Raw genomic sequence first — 21,288 nt, 5'->3', positions numbered from 1 at the left:
CCTCAGACAGAAAGGATGCTCAAAATGGCATAGCCCCAAAGAGGGAGGGGACAGGAACAGCTACACTCCCCTGAGAGAGAGGGGACAGTTACAGTGACACTCCGTAGAGAGACGGGACAGCAACTGTGTGTTCACTTTCTTGCTGTGTTGTGACGTATGTCCTGGGAAATTGGTTTGGTTTATATTTTCTCAGTTGTATTTGGGTTTGATGAGTTGATTCAGTAACAAGGATTCCAATCCTATATTTCCTCTCAGCAGATCCACTGAAGGTCATCCTTTCATTTGGAGTTTGCCCAGGTTTCTGTCCAGGCTGATATAGCATGATCTACCAAATGCTGCTCCTATTGAGCTAAACCATCACACACTTTCTCTTTGTGCTGGCAAAGGGAGAGATTTGTTCTTACTACAATGGCAGCCAAAGAAATTGTTGAACAGACACCTACACCTGGGCCTGAGGCAGGAGCCCAAGCTCCAACACACTGGCCTCACTTCACACCAACCTTCACTCAGTGCGGGGTCATGAACTCCGGTCATCAATCCCTCTGGGGCCGGGACGGAGTGAGGGAACAGGGACAATTGTAGAAGAGTCAATAAGAAGTAAAGCAAGATGGAGAGAGTGTGTTGGAAAGGGGTTAGAGGAGGAAATATACTTTGTGCCACTCAGTACTGACATTGTCTACGTGAATCGCAAAATGAATAAAAAACACACTGTGAAAACAATCATATAACGGGACATTTTCACTGTGGTGTGATAAGTATCCTGATTCAAAAGCTGTTGTGCCACGCTCCCTCCCTCTCTCACTCTCCGCATTTCTACAGATTGAACCAGTTAGATCCGAGCAGGGCCCCAGTTCATTTGTTCTGTTCAGGGACAGTGAAACAGCTGCCCTCTAGTGACTATAGAGTGCTGGTACCGCTGCTGAGAGCCACGGGTCAAGTCCCGGGCCATGAGCATCTGAACGAAACAGCAGCCATTCCATTGGATTCCAGTGGGAATGAGTTATCGGTTGTTCCGGCCTGGTTCCCCAGTCAGTCAGTCAGGCCATGGCTGACCTAGAACACATTCCCCCTTAATTCTGTAACCCTCACCATCCTGAGCGAATGAACATTGATCCCCGACCTTGGTAGCTTTTTCAGATTGAAAGTTCCAGATTTCCCCCACTCTTTGTCAGAAAGAGTTCCTCCTGAAATCATTCCCAATTCTAATTTTATCCATCCTCTTGTTTTGGACTCTGGCATTGGAGAATACAGTTTACATAAACACTGTTAATCATTTCCAGGGAACAGCCTCGCTTTTGCAACTTGTTCTCTCTCATTAACAGTTTCTGATCTGAAGGTGACATGGCAGGCTGGATACTGAGAGGATGGTTCCTGTTCCAGGGCAGGTGAGAACTGGAGGGCCGGTTTAAGACAAAGCAGCCTCCCGTTTAAAAGGAAGGAGGGGTTTTCTTGCTGAGGGTTGACAGTCTGTGGAATTCTCTTCTCTACATTGGAATGGAGGTTGGGTCATTGAGTTTAGTCATGGCTGAGATAGGCAGGTTTTTGATGAACAAGGCAGTTGAGGTTAATGGGTGGGGGAGAGAGGCAGAAAATGCAGCTGAGACCATAACCAGATGAGCAGTGATCTTCTTCATTGGCACAGCAGCTCCCAAAAAGCCTGCTCTTGGGTCCTATGTTCTGGCAGAGGCTGCAGCAATCCTGGACCCCCATCGTTCCTTTGTCACTCACTGACAGAAATATAATTTCAAAACAAACATTATTTTCTTTAACAAGACCAAGTCAGTTATGGTTGCTGTCGTTTTCTCAGCTCTCTTTACATCTCAGCAGGGCTTTAGAAACATATGTTTTGTGTTACATTGGAGAAGAGACAGACACAGACAGAGTGAGGCCTCAGAGAACACAGAGAGCTTTCACTCTGCACAGCAAGGCTGTCACAGGAAACATCTGGTGAAAGGTTTGAAAGGAGGTGAAGAGGAGAGAGGCATAGGAAAAGAGACCTGACAGTTCAAACTAAAAACACTTCACATATTGCCATCATTTAATGAATTAATGTGAGAGGATTAGAGACCCATAACAGCTAGAGTGTGGTGGACCAGAGGCTCAAAGGTAGACAGCAAAGAGCTGCATTATTCCTTCTCGGGGCATTAATGTCATTGACAAGCCTTATAGTTATTGCCCATCTCCAGCTGCTCGGACTGAGTTCTTTGCTGCACCAGATCATGGGGCCATAAAGAATGAATCACGTCACTGTGGGACTGGGGTCACAGACTGGGTGATGACTGGGATCCCTTGCCTAAAGAGCATCTGTGAACATGACATTGAGTTTCATGGTTTTTGTTTGTACCCATCCCAGCACCTTCCTTCCCAGAGTGGGAAGGCCACGTTGGGTTTGGTGCTGGGTAATGAAACTGGCCAGCTGTTAGATTCGGAGGTAGGTGAGCACTTTGATGATAGTGAACAAAATTTGGTTTTGTTTACTTGAGCAATGGAAAGGGATAGGTATATATTGCAGGGCAAAGGTTATTGGTGGAGGAAAGGCTACTATAATGCGATTAGGCAAGATTTAGGATGAATAGGAAGGGGGAAGTAAACTGCAGGGGATGGGCACAACTGAAATGTGGAGCTTATTCAAGGAACAGCTACTGCACGTCCTTTATAAGTGTGTACCTGTCAGGCAGGGAGGAAGTGGTTGAGTGAGGGAGCTGTGGTTTACTAAAGAAGTTGAATCTTTTGTCAAGAGGAAGAAGGAGGCTACGTTAGGATAAGACCTGAAGGCTCAGTTAGGGCGCTTGAGAGTTACAAGTTAGCCAGGAAAGACCAAAAGAGAGAGCTACGAACAGCCAGGAGGGGACATGAGATGTTGTTGGTGGATAGGATTAAGGATAATCCAAAAGCTTTGAAAAGGTATATCAGGAATAAAAGAATGACTAGGGAAAGATGAGAGCCGATCAAAGAGAGTTGTGTGTGGAGTCCGCAGACATGGTAAAGTGCTAATGAATATTTTTCCTCAGTATTCACACTGGAAAAAGACAACGTTGTCAAGGAGAATACTGAGGTCCAGGCTACTAGACTGATGGGATTGACATTCACAAGGAGGAGGTGTAGCAATTCTGGAAAGTGGGAAAATAGATAAGTTCCCTGGTTCGGATGGGATTTGTCCTGGGATTCTCTGGGAAGCCAGGAGGAGATTACAGAGACTTGTTTAAGAAGGGGAGTAGAGACAACCCTGGTAATTATAGGCCAGTGAGCCTTACTTCGGTCGTCGATAAAGTGTGGGAAAAGGTTGGAAGAGATAGGGTTTATAATCATCTAGAAAGGAATAAATTGATTGGGGATAGTCAACACTGAAGCTCGGGCCTCGCAAACCTTATTGAGTTCATTGAGAAGGTGACCAAATAGGTGCATGAGGGTAAAACGGTTGATGTGATGGATATGCACTTCAGTAAGGCTTTGATAAGGTTCTCCACAAAATACCGAGGCATAGGATTAAGGGTGATTTAGCGGTTTGGATCAGAAGTTGGCTAGCTGAAAGAAGACAGAGCGTGGTTGTTGATAGATAATGTTAATCCTGGAGTTCATTTACTAGTGGTGTACTGCAAGCATCTCTTTTGGGGCCACTGCTGTTTGCCATTTTTATAAACAACCTGAATGAGGGCATAGAAGGATGGGTTAGTAAATTTGCAGATGACACTGAAGTTTGTGGAGTAGTGGATAGTGCTGAAGGATATTGCAGGTTACACAGGGACATGGATAAGCCGCAGAGCTGGGCTGAGAGGTGGCAAATGCAGAGTTTAATGCAGAAAAGTGTGAGGTGATTCACTTTGGAAGGAGCAACAGGAATAAAAAGCACTGGGCTAATGGTAAGATTCTTAGTAGTGTAGATGAGCAGAGAGATCTCTGTGTCTATGTCCACAGATCCTTGAAAGGTACCATCCAGTTTGATAGGATTGTTAAGAAGGCTTATGGTGGGTTAGCTTTTATTGGTAGAGAGATTGGGTTTAGGAGTCATGAGGTCATGCTGCAGCTGTACAAATCTCTGGTGTGGCTGCAATTGGAGTATTGCAAACAGTTGTGGTCACCGCATTAAAAAAAGGATGTGGGAACTAAAGGGTTCAGAGAAAATATACTAGGATGTTGCCTGGCTTGGAGGAAAGGCCTTATGAGGAACGGATGAGGGACTTATGGCTGTTTTTGTTAGAGAGAACAAGGTTGAGAGTTGTCTTATTTGAGACGTACTAAGATAATCACAAGGTTAGATCGGGTGGACAGTGAGAGCCTTTTTCCTCAGATGCTGAGGGGACGTAGGTTTAAATTAAGGGGTGATAGATATAGGAGAGGTGTCAGAAGTAGTATCTTTACTCAGAGACTAGTATGGGCATGGAATGCACAGCCTGCAACAGTAGCAGACTCACCAACACTAAGGGCATTTAAATGGTCACAGGATAAACATATGGATGAAAATGGAATAGTGTAGGGTAGATGGAGTTGAGATTGGTTGCGTAGGTTGGCGCAACATCGAGGGCTGAGGGCTGTCATGTTCTATGTTCTATGTTCCAGATATGATGTCGCTCATCACCGCCCTCTCCAGGACAATTAGGGAAGGACAACAAATAGCAGACAAATTAAAACTTGCCCCACCCAAGGAGAAATCAAAATAAATGACGTACAATTCAAATGATTAAACTGGTGAGGCTTGAACTCATCTCTTTGAAACACTGGAGCCTCGGCCATGACATGGGTTAACCTGCATTTTTCAGATTGCAATTGGAGTGCCCGATGGATCAGGCACAAAATGAATTGCACTCAAAGACGGAACAAACGGCTACCAAAGTATGTCACCAAACTGCAATAAACAGCAATTTGTCAGGAAGAACTCAAGAGAAAGCCATTAGTGGGTGTAAGCGGGTAAGACAGACAAGTGTCAGATATCATTGAATGCACCATAAATACACTAAAGCTGTTGGGATAGAGCAGGGAAATGGGATTAATTGAATTTCTCCACTGAGAGCTTTCCTGGTTGTAATGACTCAGAACGTTAAAAGATGAAGTGTAGCTCATATTGCAAACAATGTACTGCAGTGGGCAAGAAAGGATGTTGAGCAACATAAATGCTTAAAATTGGGAAAGAAAATTGTATAAAAGAAATGGGAAAGGGCAATGGGACTTTGGAATGAATATTGAGAGTGAGGAGACGGAGGGGAGAGTGGCCAGGACAGCTGTACTGAAGAATGGTTAGGTCACATCTGGAATATGGTGGACAGTTAGGGGCTTCGTTGAGGGGCAATGCAGAATGGGACAGGGATTGGGGACCTAGGTTACAAGGAAACGCCAGAACAGGATCTCGAGGAGGGAGGGAGGGTATTCTGATATTCAAAACATCTTAATGAAATCGACACAGTAAATGTAGATTTACTGTCAATGCCGGCAAACAGAAAGGCAGATACAGGAAGGAGATCAGGAAAAATATTTTGATGTAGAGATTAGAATTTAGTAAGTGCTGGTAAACTGAGTCCTCCATTCAAAATGGGACAGAATTACTTCTTGGAATTTGAACAAGTCTGAAGCAAAAGAGCAAGTTAGGATGAAATAGTCATTTGAGAATATTGACTTAGCCTGAAAAATGCTCGGTTTTTGGAAGCTTTTCATTTTGCCCTCATCAGGACAATTGTAAAAGTACCAATCAAAGGAGAAAAACATGACATTTATATTGCATATGAGGAAAGTGCTGATCGGTTGAGGTGTTGTCACTATGAACACGCCAGTTTAAATATTGTTTTCCTTTGCTGTGGCATTTCTTGTAAATTGTCCTGATGCATGCAAGACAAAAACCTTCAACAAAATGATTTGTCTTTTGCAACATTCAAATAAGGATCAGTTTGGAGAGAAAGAATGAACATGGAAATGTATTAAGTTAACAATGAAAATTAGTCTAAATTCAGGATAGCTTCACCTTGAACTTAATACAGGAATTATCAGGTGAAGTTTAATCACTGGAATTACTTAATCATCTTCCACCAGTTTAATTGTTTGAATTGTCCATCAGTTACGTTGATTACTCCTGGGATGGGGAGAGCATTGACGTGTCTGCTATTTATTGCCCTTCCCTAACTATCCTGGAGAGTCATGATTTGGAGATGACGGTGTTGGACTGGGGTGTGCAAAGTTAAAAATCACACAACACCAGGTTATAGTCCAACAGGTTTATTGGAAGCACACTAGCTTCCAGAGCACTGCTCCTTCATCAGGTGATAATGGAGGGCTCAATCATAACACAGAATTTATAGCAAGAATTTACAGTGTGATGTAACTGAAATTATACATTAAAAAATTGATTGCCTGTTTCATCTGTTAGAATACAGTGATAGTTTCACTTCTTTCATGTGTAAATCACAAAACCTTTTTTTAAAAAAAAGTTGCATTCTCGGGTTAGCTGTTAACAATGGTGATAGCTAGACAATATATTGAAGGTGTTGGCCCCCTGTATTCTCTTTCTATGCCATGATGTTTAGATTGATTCTAATCTAAAAAGTGAGATAACGGAGTTTTACATAAATTCATGCAGTTTTTGAGCTCAGAGTTCTACATGAATGCAAAGTACTATGTAACCCTTCAAGTACAAATTCACCCCACAAAACATATGTGTGCATATGGGTCTTTGTCTGTCTGTGTGTGTGTGTCTGTCTGGGTTGGGGGTTGAGTGTGAGAAAGTGTATGTGTGTGTGTAGTGAGTGCAGAGTGTCTTAAGTCTGTGAGGGGGTGCATGTGTGAGTGTGGGAGTGTATGTGTCTGTAAGGGTGTGTGTGTGGGTGTCTGTGTGCACGTCTGTATGTATGTGTGTCTGTGTATATGTGTGCATAGGAGTGCCTGTGTGTGTGTGAGAGTGTGTGTGTGCAGGAGTATCTGTGAGTGTGTATAGTGCAATGGTCGTCACCTGTAATGTGACATGAACCCAAGGTCCCAGTTGAGGCCCTCCATATGGGTACCGAACTTAGCTATCAGCCTCTGCTCGGCCACTTTTCTCTGCTGCCTGTCCCGAAGTCCACGTTGGAGGATGGTCACCCTTTTAACTTTATCCTGGAGAGGGCGGTGGTGAGCCATGAGTTTCTCGAAGAGGATCTGACAAAGGGACAAGATCATGTGCTGGGCCTGAGAACAGTGTCCCTCAGGAGAATGAGCTGTGGCACAAGGGAAAGCCTGGGTGTGGTGGAAAGGCACAGGCAGCCTGGCTAGGCTGCAGAGGGGCAGAACCAGTTTTGACGAATGAGCTGAGGTCCTTCCGAGCTGAGTTGCAGACTGAGGCTTTCAGGGCCGCACAGCTTACACTGTTACTGACCATAGCTCCGTGTTGATGAGGCCTGACCCAGGAGAACATCCACAGAAAGCTGCCTCCTGTGTGTCTGATGTGCCTGTGTGTCTCTCAGACATGACTGAGCAGGGAGCAAGGGTTTCAGCAGCAACAAAGATGTTACTCTAGTGCCCCTCCCACTTTCACCCATTGACTTACAAACTCCTTCCGGGGAAAGGGTTCAGCACATGCTATCGGCTGCTCCAATGTCTCACACCCAACCTCAAGACAACAGACCCCACTGCCCCCTGCCCCCATCATCTGCTCTCCATCTCTCTCCTGAAGGCACTATCTCTGGCTGGGAAACATCTCTAGCTCCCCCAGGTGGTCTCATTCTCCCAAGTGTGGGCTGGGATGGGGAAGCAAGGCAGGCTATTGGACCGGGAGATGTCAGCCTGGCCTCAGTGGGGAGCACTCTCCCCTCAGACTCACCATGTTGCAGATTGGGTGGATGAGCCATTGGGAAATGCAGGGTTACAGGGATTAGATTAGATTACATTGTGGAAACAGGCCCTTCGGTCCAACAAGTCCACACCGACCCGCCACCCACCCATACCCCAACATTTACCCCTTACCTAACACTACGGGCAATTTAGCATGGCCAATTTACCTGACCTGCACATCTTTGGACTGTGGGAGGAAACCGGAGCACCCGGAGGAAACCCACGCAGACACGGGGAGAATGTGCAAACTCCACACAGTCAGTCGCCTGAGGTGGGAATTGAACCCTGGTCTCTGGCGCTGTGAGGCAACAGTGCTAACCACTGTGCCACCGTGCTGCCCACACAGTGGCACAGTGTAGTGGTTTGGATCTGGTTGGGATGCTCTTTGGAGGATTAGTGTGAACTCATTGGGGTGAATGGTCTGCTTCGACATTCTACAGATTTCATCATAATATGATTCTATCTCTGAAGCAAATTATCCATGCACAGGGAGTGCCATACTGTCAGAAGGTCAGTACTGAGGGACTGCCACAGTCAGAGGGACAGTACTGAGGGAGTGCCACACTATTGGATGGTCAGTACTGAGGGAGTGTTGGACTAATGGTGGGTCAGTACTGAGGAAGTGCTGCACTGTCAGGGGTGAGTACTGAGGGAATGCCGCACCGTCAGAAAGTCAATATTGTGGGAGTGCTGCAGGAGTGCTGCACTGCTGGTGTGTCAATACTGAGGGAGTGCAACACTGTCAGAGGTTCAGTGCTCAGGGACCATCTTTCAGATGGGATATTCTGATATCTGCCCTCTCAGGGGGCAGTAGAAGATGCCATGACACTATTAGAAGAGCAGAGCAGATCCCCATGGTGTCCTGGTCAATATTTTAAAAATATACCTTTTAAAAAATACCTGGATCAGCACCTGAAATATCTGAACATTCAATGCTTTGGGCCCAGTTCTGGGAAGTGGATGGAGAGTAGATTTAGTTTTGCCTTGGTGGGACAGACTTGATTGGATGAGAGACCTCTCCTACACTGTATGATTCTCTGATTCTGTGAAACCTCTGGCTGATGACCACATACTGTCGTCCCTCGGCTGATGAATCAGTCTCTCTTCAACTCTTCACCCTTCCTCCTTCGTGTCTTAACCCTGAGCTCTCATTGTTGCTGGGAAATTTGAGAAGTAGATTTATTCACTTGCTCATTCACTCCCTTCTCAGCCTCTCTTTATCTCCTGAAACTCCACTCAACACCAATCTGCTGGGTCAGGAGCAAGGCTCTCAGCTCAATGGATAAAGGAACCTTTTCCAGCACCAAGCTGGTGAGTGTCAGCTGGAGAACAATGTTCCATTGCAATAATCAAGGTGTCCAGCCATTCTGTACATCCACGTTCACTCCTGGAGGGACCAGGCAGAGAGGAAGAGTCAGTGCAGCTATTGTGCAGCATCCAGTGTCGAGTTGCCCCATCTCCAAACCCATTGCAACATCATTGTCTGCCAACACCAAGCAGATGCTCCCATCACAAGAGGCTCCATGGCCCTGAGGACTGTGAGAGTGAGCCCTGTCCATTCAGCTCGATCATCAAGCTCCAGCCTTCCTGATGTGGTGGCAGCCAGGATAACCCTGCCCATGGGAGATTCCACACACACTCCCTCCCTCCCTGCAGGGAAAGATGATTCCCTGTCCCTGCTTTCTCTCTCAACTGATCCGAATTTGAGTGTTGCTGAAAAAAGAGACGTTTTGTGGAAGCTTTTGTCTTGCACACATCAGGGCAATTTGCAAGAAATGGCACAGCAAAGGCGAGTACCATGTAGGCTGGAGATCCTAGAGGGTCAGGCAGCACCCATGGAGAGAAAGCAAGGCAAAATGAAATGTTTTCATAAGAAGGACTTTTTCTCACTCAAGATCCAAATTCTCAAATGACTATTTGATCCTGATTTCCTCTTTTGCTTCAGACCTGTTGAAATTCTAAAAAATAATTCTGTCTTTTTGTGAATGGAGCACTCAGTTTATCATCATTCATTATTAAGTTCCAATAACTGCATCAAAATATTTTTCCTGATCTCCTTTCTGTACCTGGTATATGACTGGAGAATATGTTATTTTGCCTTTCAGTTTGTCTGCACTGATGGTAAATCTACATTTACTGTGTTCCTTTGTTTAAGAATTTTTGAACATCAGAATTCCCTCCCTCCACTGTCGAGATCCTGGTCTGACCTTCATAGAATCATAGAATCGAGGAATTCCTTCAGTGTGGAAGGAGGCCATTCAGCCCAGCAAGCTCGTACCGACCCTTTGAAGATCATCCCACCCAGACCCACACTTCCCCTACCCTATCACCGTAACCCTGCATTTTCCATGGCATTTTCCATTTGCTAGTCTGTGCATCTCTTGGACATAATGAGTAATTTAGCACGGCCAGTCCACCTAACCTACACATTTTCTCTCAGTTTTTTAATTGAAACATCAGTTTTGAATTTTACACTTTGCGCGAGATGTAACACAGTTGGAAACATAACTCGAGGCACATTTAATCATTCAAGTGGCCCATTTCAATGCCCCCAATGGTAGCAAAATTTCTCCCAATGAATATCAGGATTGAAGGAGTGAACTGGAATTCCCAGCCACCAACAGACGACATAAGCTAGATTGAGGAGCCAATTGACATCAACATTCCTGAATCTATCCTGATTTAATGGCAGTTCAGGGATTAAATCAGCTTGGCTTTCCCACAATGTGTCCAACCAAGGGACCTTGCTTCAGATGATGTCCTCATGTTAAACTGCCACCTCTCCCATGACCCACACCTGCCTTTAGTTGCATTTGGCCTGAGATTCCATAATAAGTCAAGGTCTCCAGTGAGAGCCCTGCCTCCAACAGGCATTGCTCTGCTCGCTTCCAACTGGGGACCTCGCCAGGAACCAAAAGGAGCCCCCCAGCAGTTCTGTCACTGATGGGTGAGATCGTTGTTGACCCAACTTAGAGTGGACTGAACCCAAACCTTTCTGACTCCATGGAAGGAGTTCTACCAACTTAGCCAAGGCTGATACTTAAAGAAAGTCATAAAATCTGTCAATAATTAGCACTGCCCAAAGTTTGTGAGAAGATTTGTAGCTCGGGTGCTTGTTGCTCTGTGGATGTCACCTAGACAGGGGACAAAACGTTTGCAACAAAAACTTCCAGCTCGGCGAACAGAACCACAGCAATTAGCACTGCCTTTGTGTGAGGTCAGAATTTTGAGGTTTAAACGTGTTCTTTTGGAATGCAATGAAGCGTTACCATGGAGAATGTTGCTGCTGGACAAGAACAGCCAACTCTGCCCAAAAGGTCACTACAATAATTAATCCATCACCATCCAGTCGAATGCTTTTCAGCATTACTTTCCCTTTATTATTCCTCTTTTTCAGGTCATTAAATACCTTTTAAAATAGTGCACGTATGGGAACATTGCCATCTACAAGATTTCTCCCAAACCATTCATCATCCTGACTTAGAAATATCTCACTGTTCCTTCACTGTCACTAGGTTAAAATTGGGGAATTCTCTCCCTCAGGGCACACTGGGTCTACCTACAGCACATGGCTGCAGCGGGCTCAGGAATGCAGCTCCTCACCACGTTCAAAGAAAATGAGGGACAGGCAGGAAATGCTGGCCAGCCAGCAGCGCCAATGTCCCACCAGAGAATAAAACATGGATAGGTTTTCTTTAACAGCCTGTGGCAGAAAATTGCAAATTCTTACCACCTTCTGTGTAAAGAAATCTACATCCCGAAATAAAAACTTGTGACCCTAGGCCCCTTGTCCCTGTCCCATTATGTATTGTCCCTCAAAGCAGCAGATGGTTTGCTAACTGTGCACCATATTCTCGCCATGACCTAACCATTCTTCAGGACAGCTGCCATGGTCACTCTCCCCTCCATCTCCTCACTCTCAATATTCAATCCAAAATCACATTGACATTTGTTTCTGATATTGTTCCCAAGTTAAAGGAGATATATCACTCGACATCCTTTCTTGCGCGCTGCAATGTTGTTTATAAACGGCCCTTCAACCTTTATCGTTCTCAGAAGCATAACAACTGAGAAAACCCCTTTCAGCTCTCAGTGGAGAAATTCAGTTATTCCCGTTTCCCTGCTCGATCCCAATAGCTTCCCTTTATGTGTGACTGTGCTTCCGGTGTACTCAGCAATATCTGACACTTGCCCGCCTTCAGCTCTTACACCCACTGATACCTGTTGAGTTCTCCCAGATAAATTGCTGCTCTTTACAGTTTGGTGACCCACTTTGATAGCCGTTTGTTCGATCTTTGAATGTAATTCATTTTGTGCCTGATCCCAGTGTCAATCCGGAGGACACTCCACCTTTCAGTCTGACAAACCAGGGTCACCCATGTCATGGCTCTACTTCTAGTCTCGGCTCCAGTCTTCCAAAGAGATGAATTCAAGTCTCACCAGTTTGATCATTTGAAGTGTATCTCGTTTATTTTGATTTCTCCTGGGATGGGCGGGTACAAAAGTGTCATGTTCACGAATGTAGTTTGGACAAGGGAACCCAGCCATCACCCGGTCTGTGACTCCAGTCCCGCAGTGACGTGATTCATTCTTAACGGCCCCATGATCTGGCTCAGAACTCAGTCCGAGTAACTAGAGATGGGCAATAAATTTGAGGTTTAATTTACAATAGTTTATAAAATAGTTCATTTTAAAAGCTAATTAAAATAGTTAAATCTATGTTAACCTGAGTGTACACGGTGGCACAGTGGTTAGCACTGCTGCCCGCCTCACAGCGCCAGAGACCTGGATTCAATTCCCGCCTCTGGCGACTCTCTGTGTGGAGTTTGCACATTCTCCCCGTGTCTGCGTGGGTTTCTTCCGGGTGCTCCGGTTTCCTCCCACAATCCAAAAATGTGCAGGTTAGGTGAATTGGCCATGCTAAATTTCCCGTAGTGTTAGGTGAAGAGGTAAATGTAGGGGAATGGGTCTGGGTGGGTTGCGCTTCGGCCGGTCTGTGTGGACTTGTGCTGAAGGGCCTGTTTCCACACTGTAAGTAATCTAATCTAAAGGCATAATTCAAAATTTGCAGATGGTATGCAACTTCGATGTAATATGGCTCATGAAGAAGATAGTGTCTAACTTCAAAAAAAATACAGATAAATTAATGGAATGAGCAGATGGTTGTGGATAGAATTTAATAGAAAGAGATGTCACTGATTCATTTTGGAAGGAAAATGTGGAGTGACAAACAAACTAAAGGGTACAAGTACGGGTGGGTGTAGGGGCAGTAGGACCTGGATATTTATGACCATCAGTCACTGAAGGTGGCAGGATAGGCTGCAGTTCTCATGGGAGAGCAGCTGATTAAAGCAGATGCCATAACAACATGAACACAGTGTGGATGTGAAAAGAATGCTTCCTTTGCGGGGCGAATATAAAACTAAAATAAGTTCAAGGTTTAGGTGAAGATTTGTAGCTCGGGTGCTCATTGTTGTGGTTCTGTTCGCCGAGCTGAAAATTTTTGTTGCAAACGTTTCGTCCCCTGTCTAGGTGACATCCTCAGTGCTTGGGAGCCTCCTGTGAAGCGCTTCTGTGGTGTTTCCTCCGGCATTTATTGTGGCCTGTCCCTGACGCTTCCGGTTGTCAGTTTCAGCTGTCCGCTGTAGTGGCCAGTATATTGGGTCCAGGTCGATGTGTTTGTTGATGGAGTTTGTGGATGAGTGCCATGCTTCTAGGAATTCCCTGGCTGTTCTTTGTTTGGCTTGCCCTATAATGGTAGTGTTGTCCCAGTCGAATTCATGTTGCTTGTCGTATGCGTGTGTGGCTACTACGGATAGCTGGTCGTGGCGTTTCGTGGCTAGTTAATGTTCATGAAATTAGTTCCCTCATTTAAGACCAAGATAAGCAGGGATTTTTTCTTGCTTAAGGTCATAGGTCTATGGAACTCTTCTTCAGACATAGAAATGAAACCTCTGAATGCTTGTAGTGAGGAAATAGATAGCCATTGCTTATCAAAAATCTATCAAAGTAAGGCAAGAATGTGGAATAATCAGGTCAGCCATGGGGAGCAGCTCAAGAGGATGAATCTTGTCCTTCATTTGTCCCTAATTCGTATGATCGTGTGGCCAGTTCCACCACTGAAGGATCAGCGCCTTGAAAGCTTGTGGTTTTCAACAAAGCAGCTGAAGTGGCTGCTGGTTTGTGTGGGCGCGAATGGAAGGGGACTTTACCCATAATCCTCAGCAGCCGTGCAAGTGCTCTCTCGCCACTAGAGGGCAGCTGCTTCACTGTCCCTGAACAGGAAAACGTAAAGAGGGGGTCTGCTTGAAGCTAACAGGCTCAATCTGTAGAGACACATAGAGTGTACAGCTTTAGAAGCAGGGCACTTATCGCACCCCAATGAAAATATCCCCTGTGATAAGAAAAGTACTTTGATGTGACTTTTGTTTGTCTTCACAGTGTGCTGTTTTGTTCATGCTGTTAAACATGTCGACAAGGCCAGTACTGAGTGGCACAAAGTATATTTCCTCCTCTAAACCCCTTCCAAAACACCCTCTCCATCTTTCTTTACTCTCTATTGACTCTTCTACAATTGTCCCTGTTCCCTCACTCCGTCACGGTCCCAGAGGAATTAATGGCCGGAGTTCATGACCCCGCATTGTGTGAAGGTTGGTGTGAAGTGAGGCCAGTGTGTTGGAGCTTGGGCTCCTGCCTCAGGCCCAGGTGAAAGGGCCTGTTCAACAATCTGCACATTGTCCTTTTTCTCTTTCTGATCGTACTGGAGTTTTCATGCTGCAGTAACTTGCTGGCAACAAGGTGTCTTGTCTAAAATGATCCCAGTACTGGACAGATCTCTGCTGTTGATTTTTTTTCTCTCTCTCTCAGGAGCCTGCTCTGTGTTCAGTGCCTGTTATCATTAGTTTTTTGGAGTTCATATGTCAGCTGCTGCTTCTTTGCAATGATACTGAAAAAAAATCATCAATGCCTCTTGAGATTTAAATATTTCTTCTTTATGGAAGTGGTTGGCAGACTTTTTAACGTCATTTACATTTGAATGATGTGAATGCATCAGTGTTGTTTATGGCTGGGAGCATTTAACATCATGGTCCTAGTTTTTAATGTATCCTCACTCATGACAATACAGTTTGCAATGTTTCTCTCCCCTTTTCTGTTATTAAGAAGCTTGCAAACGAGTTATGATGAGGACAATGCAACTTCAACACCATTTGACAGAGTGGGTGGCTGTTTGAATTCTCATATAATTATCATCCAGCTTTCAAAGAAAATGCTGTAGTCTCTGAAATTAGATTGTACTCAGGTTTTATGCATATTGTGTTTGTATTTTATTTTTGGAATGCCAATTTGTCATAAAAATATCCTGTTCAGTTTTGTAGCTCAGTGGTTGTGTTTGTTCCCTGAGATACTGAGAGTTTACACAACCCTCCATTTGCCTGTGACCCAGTTGTTGGCTGAAGCCTCTGGTTGTTCGGTGAGTCCAAGCCATTGTCTTGCTCTCTGCAGTTATACCATCAACTTGGTGTCTCAGTGCGAGCTAGGAGACCACTGCATGATGACTTCCTGCCCCACTGTCGGGGTAAAGGCAAGTGAGAACTGTCAAGGTTAATCCCATCATGAACAACAGAACATTATATTCAGCTGGAACGACATCCACTGACTAATTTCTTTGGCTGCCGTTGCAGTAAAAGCAAATCTCTCCCTTTGCCAGCACAAAGAGAAAGTGCCCGTCAGATTTCCTTGTGTGTGATGGTTTAGCCCAATAGGAACAGCGCTGGTAGCTTATGCTGTATCAGCCTGGACAGAATCCTGGGCAAACTCCAAATGAAAGCATGGCCTTCAGTAGATCTGCTGCTACACAAAATATGGAATTGGAATCCTTGTTCCCAAATCACCTCGTCAAACTTAAATACAATTGAGAAAATATAAACCAAACCCATTTCCCAAGGACATGTGTCACAACAAGAAAGTGGGGAGCAGACAGTTACTGTTCGCCTGTCTCTGGGGAGCGTCACTTTTCCTGTCTCCTCTCTCTTTGTGGGATATCATTTTTACCATCCTTTCTGTCTGAGAATATTACTGTTCCTGTCCGCACTCTCTTGGGACATTTTAGGGGTGTCACACCCACCCAGTTTGTTAGTTCCATTTACTCTCATGAAATGTGTAATCCCTGCTTCACTATGTGTGTGAGCCATGTGTGAAAGCCCAGCACAGCTAACCCTTCACTTCAATCAGATCACAGGGTCTGAGGTTGGTCCGTACTATCTGGACCCAGACAAAAGCACTGACTGACTGGATCACGATCAAGATAACCCAGATCAAGTCCCAATGAGACTGCTGTTGACCTTCACCCTCAAAGTCCACTGAGGAGGTGGTCATTAGTCTCAGTGTTGTCACAGATTAAGTTCTCCCAGAGATTCATGATTCATTCTAGATTTTACATAAGGGTGTGATGTTGTCAGGTGACATTTGGGAAGACATGAGGATAAAATATAAAAGGAGAGAGAATTATATAGCTGTCCCTCCTTTCTTAAATACAAGGACCAAAATTGCACACAATACTCTAAATGCAGGCTCACTAACATCCTCTGTAGTTTTAACAGGATTTCTCTACTTTTGAATTCCAACCCCCAGCCATAAAGGTGAAAATTCCTTTCGCCTTCTCAATTACTGGCTGCACCTGCACTAACTTTCTGTGTTTCATGCACAATACTACCCAGATCACTTTGTTGGAATCTCTCACTATTTAACTAATAGTCGGCCTTTAGATTAATCCGACCCAAGTGCATGGTCTCACACTTTCTGACATTAAATTCCGTCCACTGTGTATTAGTGTTTCATTTCCAATTTGGTCTTCTCTTTGTGATTGACCATCTCAATGCATCTATCTGTAGCATGCCCCATTCCCATTTGTTGATGGCCCTGACACTTGATGATCTAACCCTTTCCTGCTGGTTCCATTCAATGACAGGCAGGAGATTGGAAGAACACAGCAAATCAGGCAGCATTAGACGGTGGAGAAGTTGATGTTTCAGGTGTAACCCTTCTTCAGGAATGGGGTTGGGTGTAGAGGAAGCTGCAAATAAAGGGGGTAGTGGGGACAGGATGATGAAGTGGCGATTGGTGATGACACGTAGATGGTACAACTTGGTTGGTCAATGGAAGGAATGAATCTGTTGGTGGCAGGGAGGAGTGGAAGGGAGGGATAGGGGCTGGGAAGGGAGTTGGGGGAAGGGAAGAGTGGTTATTAGAAATTGGAGAACTTAATGTTGATTCATCTGGGTGTTGGCTGCCCAGACGGAAGATGAGGTATTGTTCCTCCAATTTGTGGTTTGGTTTATTATGGCAATGGAGGAGGCTGATGATGGTCATGTCGGAAAGGGAATGGGAAGGGGAATTGAAATGGGCGGTGACTGAGAGGTCTGGTCGGCCCCTGCAGGCCTGGCTGAGATGCTCAGTGAAACATTCTCTAAGTTTATGTTTGGTCTTCCCAATGTGGAGAAGACCACATCGCGGGCACCTGATGCAGTGAACTAGGTTGGAGGAGAAGCAGGTGAACCTCTGTCTCACCTGGAAGGACCGTTAGGGGCCCTGGATGGAGGTGAGGGGGTGGTGTACCATCAGGCTTTGCATCTTTTTGGGTTACAGGGGAAGATTCCTGCGGGTTCAGGAGGGTAGGTGGGCAGGTGGCACAAACCAAGAATTGTCAAAGGGAACAGTCCTTGTGGAAGGCAGCCAGGGGTGGGGAGAGGAAGATGTTCTTGGTGGTGTGGTCTAGTTGGAGTTGGTGGAAGTGTTTAAGGATGATGCGTTAATTGGTACAGGGATTGATAATAATTGAGGACAATGGGGACTCTGACTTTATTGTGTTTGGAGGGGGGTGGGTTTACAGCAATGGAACGGGAAATGGAAGTGGTGCAGTGAATGACATAAGGAGGAAAAGCACGTTGTTCATAACAGGTGGACATCCGTGATCAGCAAAATGTCTCGTCATCTGAGCAGATGGAGTGGAGGCAGAGGAATTGGGAGAATGGGGTGGAGTTCTTGCAGGATACTGGTTGGGAGGAGGTGTAGTCCAGGTAGTAATGGGAGTCTGTGGGTTTGTGGTAAATGTCTGTCTGAAGATTATCGCCATAATTGGAAATGGAGAGGTGAAGAAATAGCAGGGAGGTGTCTGAGATGGATGAAGCGAAGTTGAGGACAGGGTGGAAGTTGTGGGGAAAGTCAATGAACTGCTCCAGTTCAGCCAGGGTGCAGGATGCTGCACCGATGTAGTCACTGATATAATGGCAGAAGAGTTGGGACACAGTGCCTGTATAGTTGCTGAAGAGGGACTGGTCGACATCGCTCAACCGGGTGCCCATCACCACCCCCTGGACCAGTTTGGCTAGACGGAGGAGTGTCTTGGTGGAGGGGGACTGGATGGGTCTGTTGCAGAGGAAAAGGTGTTGGGCCTGGAGGCTATCCTTGTGGGGTATGGACATATATAAGGACTGCACATCCATAGTGGAGATAAGGCACTTAGGGCTGGGGAACTGGAGGTTACTGAAGAGATGGAGGGCATGGTTGGTGTAGCAGATATAGGTGGGCAGTGCCTGAACCCATGAAGAAAGTTGAGGTAGGATGAGAGGAGTTCGGTGGGGCAGGGGCATGCTGAGACGATGGGTCAACCGGATAGTTGGGCTTGTGGATCTTGGGGAGCAAGTAGAACTGGGCAATGCAGGGCTGGGAGACTATGAGATTGGAGACAGTGGAGGGGAGATCACTGGAGGCAATGGGGGCATTGACAGTGTGAGTGATTTTGGCTTGATGGGTCACGGCGGGGTTATGGGCAAGGGGGAAGTAGGACGTGGTATCTGAGAGTTGGCGTTTGGCCTCTGTGACATTTAGGTTTGTTCCCCAGCCTAACACCAACCCACCTTTGTCAACGGGTTGGATGGTGAACCAAGGGTTGGCGCAGAGAGAGTGGAGTGCTCAATTGGAGGGGGTGTGGTTGGCGAGGGTGAGGGGAGAAATTGAGGCGGCTGATGGCACATCAACAGTCAGCAATGAAAAGGTCTCAGGTGTGTACACAACTGGTGGTGGGGGGGTAACCAAATAGAGGAGGAAAGTGGGAGGTGGGAGTAGAGGTCCTCAGAGGGAGGTTGGGAGTTTTTGTTAAAGAAGAAGACACGGAAGTCAAGGCGGCGATAGAAGAGCTCCACGTCGTGGTGGGTGTGGGACGTTTTGAGGTGGGGTCAGACGGGAATGACCATGAGCCCTTTCCTGAGGATAGACATTTGGCCTCAGAGAGTTTGAGGTTGGGGGGGATAGTAAATATGGGGCAAGGCACAGGGGTGAGGTTTTCGGGATGGGCCCAAGTTGGCTGAAGGAGGGGAGGGGAAAGGGTGATGGCATGTGGTGGGTGAGGGTTGGTTGTGATGTAGCATGGGGGAATGGGTGTGGGAGAGAAAGGAGATTGGGACGGAGGTGGGTTGTGGAGTGAGATGGGGGAGTGGGAAGGTGGGGATGAAGTGAAGATGGAGAAGTGGAGGGATAGGGAGCACTGTGGGGGTGTATGAGTGAGGAGGGAGAGTGAGCGTGCTGGCTGGCTGCAGGCAGGCAGCTGGACTCAGGGTGACTCTGGGAAATGTAGTCTGAGTCTTGTTTGCAGAGTGGGTGGGACCAGAAGTGGAGGCAGAGGCTGGAGTGAAGTCAAGGCCAGTCTGAGTGTTTTGACCCAGGTTCAATTCCAGCCTCAGGCAACTGTCTGTGTGGAGTTTGCACATTCTCCAAGTGTCTGTGTAGGTTTCCTCTGGGTGCTCTGGGTTTCCTTCCACAATCTAAAGTGGTGCGAGTTAGGTGAATTGGCTGTGCTAAGTTGCCCATAGTGATCAGGGATGTGTAGGTTAGGTTCATTAGTCAGGGCAAAAGTAGAGTAATGGGATAGGGGATTGGGTCTTGGGTGGGTTACTCTTCCAAGGGTCAGTGTGGACTTGTTGGGCCAAATGGCCTTTATTCTTACAATAGGGATTCTATGACAGTCCATTCCAGATTCCCACCAACTGCTGAGTGAAAACAGTCTTCCCCAAATCTCATTTGTGGTGTCCATGATGAAATCTTTCAAACCATTCATTTTGTCTAGTGTCGTTTAGCTCTTGAGCTCCTTGTTCAATAAATGTTTTATTCTTTTTGATAAAATATGAGTTCCCTGACAGGGACAGTTAACTTTGTCCAATCAGGGAGTCCTGGCTGACAGATAAAAAGGGGAGTATCAGAAGTACTGATGCTCTGGGACCTGACTCTGAATAACAACCTGCCCCCTCCTTCTGTCACCCTCAATCTCCCCATGCTTACTCTTGATGTCCCTTCGATCCAGCTTGTGCTGTCTTTGGGAGAGGTTGGCCTTCCCTCCGTCACCCAGGAATGTGGTCATCATCCCAGAGCAGTCACACTTTTAACCTGAGGGTCATCCCAGCTGGGGCGAGGAGAGAAGGTGGCACCTTCATGGTGGTCATACCTGTCATTAATCCACCGCAACCTCTCTTGGGGCTGCAAGAGTTCAACCTCCCTCCCTCAGACAGCTCCCCTCCCTGGAAGGTAATATTGCTGCACCTAGTTTTGGGTTAATTAACCACTGAAATATGACTATGGGGAGCCAGCATTGGCTGGGCAGGCAGCCATGACTGCTGTGACCCTGGATCCAGAAAATCCCCTCGGAATTCGGCAACACATTCGGGAGCACAGTGCCCACTGCCTCTGAAATCTCTCCCTTACTTAGAATACACTTTACTCAGCGAGTCGTTAGTTCATGGAATGCCCTGCCAGTAACAGTGGTGGACTCTCCCTCTTTATGGGCATTTAAGAGGGCATTGGATAGGTATATGGAGGATAGTGGGTTAGTGTAGTTTAGGTGGGCTTGGATCGGCGCAACATCGAGGGCCCAAGGGCCTGTACTGCGCTGTATTCTTCTATGTTCTATGTTCACTCTCAGCATTCACATTTTTCAGCTGCCATCTGAATTTACTATAAATTCTGTGTCCAATGATCCTGCCCCTCCAGCTACCTGATGAAGGAACAGCACTCCGAAAGCTTCTACTTCCAAATAAACCTGTTTGACTATAACCTGATGTTGTGTGCTTTTTAACTTTGGCCATCTACATGAGCTGCCATCTCAGACTGAATCAGCTGAATTGTTTTTCATTCATGATTTGAGAAAATTAAAGCCCAATCTTTAATCCCCAGCACAAAGTCCGTTCTCAATCCATTGTTTGGAGACATAGACCTCAGAGAGACACCTCCAGGCAGCACAGAGTAGCACACTCGCACTGAGAGAGACACCTACAGGCTGCACGAAGTAAAACACGCACTCTGACAGACAGGCCGCACTGAGTAACATGATCACACTCCATGCTGAGGATAGGTCTCTCCGAATGTGCGTGTGTTACTCAGTGCTGCCTGTAGGTGTCTCTCTGAGTAACACGCCCACACTCAGAGAGACACCTGCAGACAGTATTAAGTTAA

At 46.1% G+C, this 21,288-nt stretch overlaps 1 pseudogene; it reads right to left on the bottom strand.

The window, feature by feature from the left end:
* Positions 1–21,288, bottom strand: part of LOC122545411 (centrosome-associated protein 350-like) — a 1,525,564-nt pseudogene that overhangs the window by 932,232 nt on the left and 572,044 nt on the right.

Source organism: Chiloscyllium plagiosum, unplaced genomic scaffold (genome assembly GCF_037043375.1).
Source record: "Chiloscyllium plagiosum isolate Xiang-an unplaced genomic scaffold, Cpla_swu_hap1 HiC_scaffold_9, whole genome shotgun sequence".
In the NCBI taxonomy this organism is placed as follows: Eukaryota; Metazoa; Chordata; class Chondrichthyes; order Orectolobiformes; family Hemiscylliidae; genus Chiloscyllium; species Chiloscyllium plagiosum.
The sequence above is the reverse complement of the archived record's forward strand: the minus strand, read 5'-3'. Positions and strand labels throughout refer to the sequence as shown.